Raw genomic sequence first — 7767 nt, 5'->3', positions numbered from 1 at the left:
CAAGAGACAGAAGAATTGGACAGAAATAAAGAAAAATTAAGGCAGATAAAGACATATGGCCCATCCACACTGAATGCTCAACTCTATAATCCTATGTACTTGTCCTAAGCTTTCTTGGATTTAAATAGTCTTGTTTCCACCACCTCCAGCGAGAGGGCATTCAACGAATTCACCACCCTGGAGGAAAAATCCATAGATTGTTTGGACAATTTCCTGGAGGAAAGTCCATAGTCTGTTATTGAGAAAGACATAGGGGAAGCCCTGGATCGGTAGCATAATGTTGCTACTCTTTGGGTTTTGGCCAGTACTAGTGACCTGGATTGGCCAACATGAGAACGGGCTACTGGGCTTGATGGACCATTGGTCTGATCCAGTAGTTATTCTTATGAGTGCCAGACCATGAGCAGCAGGGAAGGGATTCCGTGTGCAAGCGAAAGAGATGGTTGGCTGGGTGGTGTGGGATAAAGGGAGGGTGGTGGATACCTGGAATGCGCTTCTGGAGGGTGTAATAGGTCAGACTACATGATGGGGTTTCAAAGAGGGACTAGATAAATTCCTGAAGGATAAGGGGACTGAAGATTACAGATAAAGGAGAAAAAAAGGGTATAGATAAAAAGAAAAGGGGTTTGAAGGATATAAAGGATTAGGGAAGAACAGGTTCTAGACAAAAGATCACTTTACAGGTCATGGACCTGATGGGCCGCTGCGGGAGCGGACCGCTGGGCACGATGGACCTCTGATCTGACCCAGCAGAGGCAAATTCTTATGTTCTTATGATATGGATGGTGGACCCACAAGGAGGATTTGGGGATGATAGAGAGAGGAAGAGCTTGTGACCCAAACCAGAAAGGGGGTGGGAAGGAAGAAAGAGATTTTTAGCCAGTGAAGAGAAGGAGAGAGATGCTACACCATGGAGGCCAGGAAGAGGATTCAGGGTGTGAGTGAGAGAGAGGGAGACAGTGGAGGCTGGAACTTGAGAAAGGAAAAGGCAGGAAGGAATTTCAGGCCTTAGGATGGTGGAATTCTGTGCAAAACACTACAAATAAACTTTGCAGAATCTTGAAATATTTTGCACAGAATTTTCAAATTTTTTTGGTGCAGAATTACACCAGGAGTAGGTATTTAAACATCTCTGTTTCTCCCCTCTCCTACCTTTCTTCCATATTGAGATCTTTAAATCTGTCCCCATATGCCTTATGACGAAGACCACTGACCATTTTGTAGCCTTCCTCTGAACTGATTCAGTCCTGTTTATATCTTTTTGAAGGTCTGGTTTCCAGAATTGTACACAATGTTCTAAATGTCACTTTTTCTGATACTTATAAAGAGGCATTATCACCTCTTTTTTTCCCTATGCACCCAAGCATCCTTCTGGCTTTCGCCGTTGTCTTTTATTTATTTTTATATATTTATTGGGATTTATTAACTGCTTTTATGAAGAGATTCACCCAAGGTGGTGTTTTATCTGTTTGGCCACCTTAAGATCATCAAATTCAATTACCCTCAAGACCTCAATAATGGACGTCACTATGGAAGCAGCATTTTTGATGGCTATCACATCTGCATGATGAGTATCGGAACTGCAGGCTCTATCCTGTAGAGAACGTTTTTTCAGAATTTCAGAGACTGGAATAATACTCTGTACAATCCGGTCCTTCTTGCCGAAGGTAGTGTCCAGTTTTCAAGTCAACCAGAAGGTTCGGCTACCTGTATGTACGCCTTTGGGATCCAAGAACATGGACAATATCATGAAACTGCTAGAAGTGTGCAGGGTATTGCTATATTACCTAGAAGTGTCTAATGAGTTCTGACTTGTCGGATCATCTTAGCAGGCACTAGTTGTCAGGGACAGCAAGCTTCAAAGGTGACTATTTCCAGATGGATTTGAAGAGCCATTCCGTTAGCTTTTATTGGAAGCTGTAAGATTCCTCCAACTTCCCTGAAGGTCCACTCCCTCTTGGAGCATGACTTCCTCCTGGGCGGAGTCCAAGGCAAGTCCCTATCCCTTATCCCTTAATCTTCTTTCTAGGAGATAGGAATGTCAGTCTTGAAGCCTGCCCTGTCAAATGACTTCTAGCCTGCCTTTGCCTTGGACTTGTCTAAGCACCAGACAGTTTGCTTCTTCCATTGGCCTGTAGCTAGAGCAGAGATAAGAGAGGTTCACCTATGTGAAGCAAACAAGGGTATCTGACAGAACTCTGTGACTGTTAGTGCAGGCTGTATTCAAGTAGGTGGCCTGTGTTCCATCTTATGAGTTCCATGTTATGAGTTATAAAGTGTTCATCATTGTTAATGTTAATGTTATTTGTTGTGTTGTGAGGAGATCAGACTTATTTATTGGGAAGAGAACCCATACTCCTCCCTTCTATGTTTTTTTTCCCTCTAGGGCTGACCACCTGCTTTGATACAAACCAATACGGGACAGTGCAGGAAGAAGGGAGGCAGAGTGGAGAAATGCAAATGAGGATCTCTACACACCTCCCGCAGCTGAAGGCGCATAAACCCACTGGTTCAAGGTTGACGTTCCTATCTCCTAGAAAGAAAATTAACAAGGTAGGCACATAATCTTCCCTTTAGTTCCACAGCTACCAACCTCCAACCTTGCAGTGACTGGAGGTAGATAAGGGATTTCATTAAAAGGATGAGAAAATCACTTCACAGGTCAAAGGACCTGGTGGGCCACCGCGGGAGCGGACCACTGGGCGGGATGGACCTCTAGTCTGACCCAGTGGAGGCAACTTCTTATGTTCTTATGTAAAATGGGAGGAAGTTGTGGAAGCATGGAATACTGAAAATCTCCCTTTTAAAACTTATTTTCTCTTTGCAGCTCAGAAGGACTACGGTCAGAGACTTGAACTGAGGGAGAATGGAGAGTAGCACTGATCATACTCCTCACAAAAATTAAAAATATTTTCCCCATCACATGCCACAGGAGGTAACAATGGTGGGGACACATGGCTATGTGAGTCTAAAGCACAGCAGCAGGAAGAGATAGCAGGAGACCATTGGCAGTGTTATGAGTGGGAGAAAGGACATGCTATCTCACAAATTCTATGTCTCTCCTGGTTTGGCACCCTGGATTTCTTCTTGCATAATTCCTAAATTCCTGTTCCCTTCTTTGCTCTTGGTAAAACGCCATTGCTACATCCCAGGTGTCAACAGCTCCTTGAACTGGATGCTTGTCCCTTGGCCATTGAAGCGATATCCTGCAGGCAGCGGAGAACACAGTGGCTTAGAATGAATGCATGCTTCCAGTGGCGTAATGAGGGTGAGTGGTACCCCCCCTCCTGCCCAACTTCCTTGCCGTGCATGCTCCCCTTTCCCATACCTCTTTAATTTTCCCAGGCATGAGCTATCCCTGTATACCCCCCACCCACCTCCTCCGCTCTGAAACAGAGAAACGCCTGTGCATCTCCCCAGGAAGGTCTCTCCTATCAGAAACTGCCCGCAAACGCTCCTACCGGCACTTCATCCCTCTACTCTGGAACCATCTCCCCCTCTCCCCCCACCCCGCAAATCAAATTACAGAACTCATTGATGACCTTCTGGAGAGTGATGAAGGCCCTCCTCTTCAACTAAAAATTCCAGCTACAATCAAACCCTCCCCCCTCCCTACCATCTACCTTGAATTACTATTCCTTAGAACCATTTCTCTACTCCCCGCTTCCCCAAGGATTCCCCTGAATACCCCCTCCCAAGCAGACCAGAAGTCACTGCCCTTCCAGGCTTGGACCCAAATTGCTACATTGTCAACTTTTCTATCCAATGTGATCCCCCCCTTCCAATCTGTCCTCTAATCTCTGTTCTTTTGAGCTTATATTTTAGTTGCTGTATTGTCATTGTACTGTCCTAATACATTCCACTGTGAATGTTGGCTTGTAACCCGTTCTGAGCTACTGGGAGGATGGGCTAGAAATGGAATTAAATAAATAAATAAAAATAAATGACTGCCCATGTCATGTTGGCTCTCCTTCTGATGTCACTTCCTAGGTGACCCAGAAGTGACATCAGAGAGAGCCTACCCCGATGCAGGCATCAAGTTCGTTATGCTGCTCACTCCAGAAAAATTAAAGAGGTACAAGGGAAGTGGCGCACACGCATGACAGGGGGGGGGCAGGAAGGATCGGGGGTGGAGAGGAGGATGGGTGCCGGCACCCTCCACCAAGAATGCGCCTGGGACAGACTGCACCCCCCCCCCCACACCACTGCATGCTCCTATGTCTTGATCTGCTAGATAGAACATGCTTTCCCACTCAGCATGTCATCTTTGAGATTTCCAACTGTGATCCTTGCTGGGCTTCCAGAGCACAGGGTGAGCATGTGGCAAAGAATCCAATGCGGACTCTGTAGGCAGAAGGTGATCATTGGCCTGGAATCTGTGAGTGCCAGGGTAAGTGCTACAAAAGGGGATGGGGAACCAGTCAAAGAAAAGAACAATGTGCCTGGAGATGATCCAAGCCTGTGGTCAACGGGAAGTTACAAATTCAAGATGAGTTAAATCTACAAAGAAAAGGAAGTCTCACCTGTAGAGAAGTGGGAATCAGTAAAGGGATGAGTGAGCCAAAGCTGCATGGAACGACAACTAGCTAGAGAAAAGTATGGAGTGGAGGCTGATGGCCTATTTCATGCCAGATGTCGCATTTACTGGCATTTCCATGGAAATGATGGTGAGCTGTTTGGAGGAATTACCACCTGACTTTTCATCCAATATTAGAGATTCCATAAGAACATAAGAAGTGCCTCCGCCGGGTCAGACCTGAGGTCCATCGTGCCCAGCAGTCTGCTCACACGGCGGCCCAACAGGTCCAAGACCTGCGCAGTTATCCTCTATCTATACCCCTCTATCCCTTTTTCCAACAGAAAATTGTCCAATCCCTTCTTGAACCCCAATACCGTACTCTGTCCTATCACGCCCTCTGGAAGCACATTCCAGGTATCCACCACAGGGGTGAAGAAAAACTTCCTAGCATTTGTTTTGAAGCTGTCCCCTTTCAACTTTTCCAAATGCCCTCTTGTTAACTGAGATTGTGAGCCCACTAGGACAGATAGGCAGAAATACTCGAGGACCTAAATGTAAACCACTCCAAATAGAAGTAATATAAATAAATGATAATAATAACTTTATTTTTGTATACCGCTAATACTATAACAAGTTCTAAGTGCATACAGAGTGCCAATGGGAATCTAACTTTAGGTAAGTGTGTAATACATGTTTTCGGCAGAGACATGGGGGACTCATGACCAAACTCAACCCACTGAAAACTATGTCTTCCATTTCTCTCTGAGCATAGAGAGTTGGAGGAATCTCTATATTTCAGAACAAATTACACTGGGTAACAGATCACAGTTTAAGTGAAAAACATACAAAAAACTTTAACCCTTCCCAGTCTTAGGATGTGATTATTATTATTATTATTTTTTTTTTTTTTTTGGGGGGGGGGTTAATGCTTTACTCGGTTTCTATTTATGGCATATTATTTTGAAATCTTTTCAGAACCTGATAGAAGCAGAGACCTGTCATGGGAAATAATCCTCTTCACAACCAAACTGGGGAAACCTCCCCTCTCCCAAAAATCAATCTGAAATTAATCTGTTAGATTGGTAACTTGTCTTTGGCCCCAGATAAATGTGCTATTAGGGTTCTACATTTGGGAACAGACATGTGAAACATTTAGGTGCAGAACATTTGATTTTCTTAACAGATACATACAGATTACAATGGGTTCAATCACTTTGTCTGGGCAAAAAAGTCCTGGAGTGCTTCTGTGGCATGTGTTTGAAATCAATGTGTGGGGAAAAATGAAAAAAAGAAAAACTTACAAAAATTGTAAAATTAATTTTAAATGATCACAAACCCACTTTTTTCAGTCATATAGTAAAATGCAAATTCAAAAACATCTCTAGACTGCTGGTTTAAAATCAAGTTAATCAGTTTTGCATTTTTTCATCTCAGAGACATGAGGCAGAGGTGATATTTTTGGTTTCTAGATATTTTTGGTTTCTCATCAGCTGTCCAATGTTCTACAGAGACAGGAAAATGGCGTGGCAAACACATTTCTCAAATACTCCCTTGACCACTATTTCCTATCTCCTTTGTTCCAGTCATTGTGTGTTTGTGGTAAGTAAAGTCGCATCAGGTCTGTTTCCACCTTGGTCACCATGACAATCAGCCACTTGCCCACCACAGGAAGCCAGGCCTCAGCATGCCAATAAAGCCAAAATAGCCACCACAGAGCAGATGCTCAGGACTTCTAAAAGATGGGAAGGAATGGAGAAAAAGCTGTTGGAAGGCTTGAATTGCAGTCTGTTATACTCCGCAATTACATATATTCTGCTTGAGAGAACCTGAGTTTGTCCATTATACACCTCCCATGCTACTTCCTCGCCCTGCCAGTGGGTGTTCTTTGTTGAGACATGGCTGGCTGGAGAGGAGGGTCTGTGTGTCAGTTCCTTCACTTCTTTCGCCTCTGACCACAAATAAGGATCTGTTACTCCTCAAGTCAGAACCAGGATGATTCAGGGAATGGAGGTCATGGATGATCACTGGGGTCTTTTCAGAGGCTGACACAATCCTGGAAATTAGAATTATGTCCTAGTAGACAGAAAAGATCTGAAATACAGAGAGGTGGGCCATAGTGATTGAAACAACTTTATTTTCTAGTCAAGGGAATCAGTCCAGGAGTTCAGGCAGTGGAATAGGTAACATTCTTGGGTCAATGATTCTTGGCGTGTACCACATGTTTGTGTTATCTCTCCTTCTCATACACATATGTTTTTAATATGCTCTGACATGCAAAGGGATCAGAGTTTCATTCCTAGGCTTGGCTTCTGCTCTCAGGGCTGGCTGGGGTGGCTGCAGAGGTACTGCCCAAAGACCCATCACAGGGAGGGAGGTTCAGACAAAACAACACTTCACGACCAGAACCAGGGTGCAGGTTCATTGGATTATGGAGAGATCCATGGTTTCTAGTCACTGGCCAGGCACTGCCAATGTGGACTGAGTCAAGTCAAAGATACGAACAGGGGAAACATTCCAGCTAGTGGAGAATAAAGGATGTTGGTGCCATAACCCAATAGAGGCAAATTCTGATTGAATTGGAAGCCCAAAGAGAAGGAAACTGTTGGATCCAAAATAAATTAGATCCAGAGCTTTATAATCAATTTCCCAGTCTCTGGCTGCACTTTCTTTTGTCTGTGCTCTTAACTGTGTATCCAGGGCCACCTTATCCATTTGTTTTTCTCTCCTTCACTTTCTGCCATGCAATAACTTTTAACATTCAACTTTCTTCCATTTTTTCTGCTTTCTTCTCAAAATCTATCTACTTTTCCATGTCTTCCCTTCCCATCTATCTATCCATGTGTACCATCTTCTCCCTCTTTCTTCTCCCCTATCCATAAGAAGCATTTCTTCTTATCTCTTCCCTGTCGCACCTATTACTGTGCACCATCTCCTCCCTCTTGTCTCCCCTTTCCCTCCATCCCTGTGCACCATCTCATCCCTCTCCCTTGGTCAGACAACTCTGTCTTCCCCCTCATATGGTCTGGCATATTTCTCCTCTCCTTCCCATAGTCTGGAATCTCTCTCCTCTCCCATGGTCTGGCAACTCTCTCTCCTTCCCTCCCTCTTCCCGAGGTCTAACATATTTCTCCTTATCTCCTCGCCTTTCTGCAGTCTGGCATCTCTCTTCCTGGACCATTACCCTATATGTTTTCCAAAGCTCTAAATACCTCTATCACTCTCCAACCTTTTCTTTCACCAATCATGTT

Source organism: Geotrypetes seraphini, chromosome 16 (genome assembly GCF_902459505.1).
Source record: "Geotrypetes seraphini chromosome 16, aGeoSer1.1, whole genome shotgun sequence".
Taxonomy (NCBI): domain Eukaryota; kingdom Metazoa; phylum Chordata; class Amphibia; order Gymnophiona; family Dermophiidae; genus Geotrypetes; species Geotrypetes seraphini.
This window is presented reverse-complemented; position numbering follows the sequence as displayed.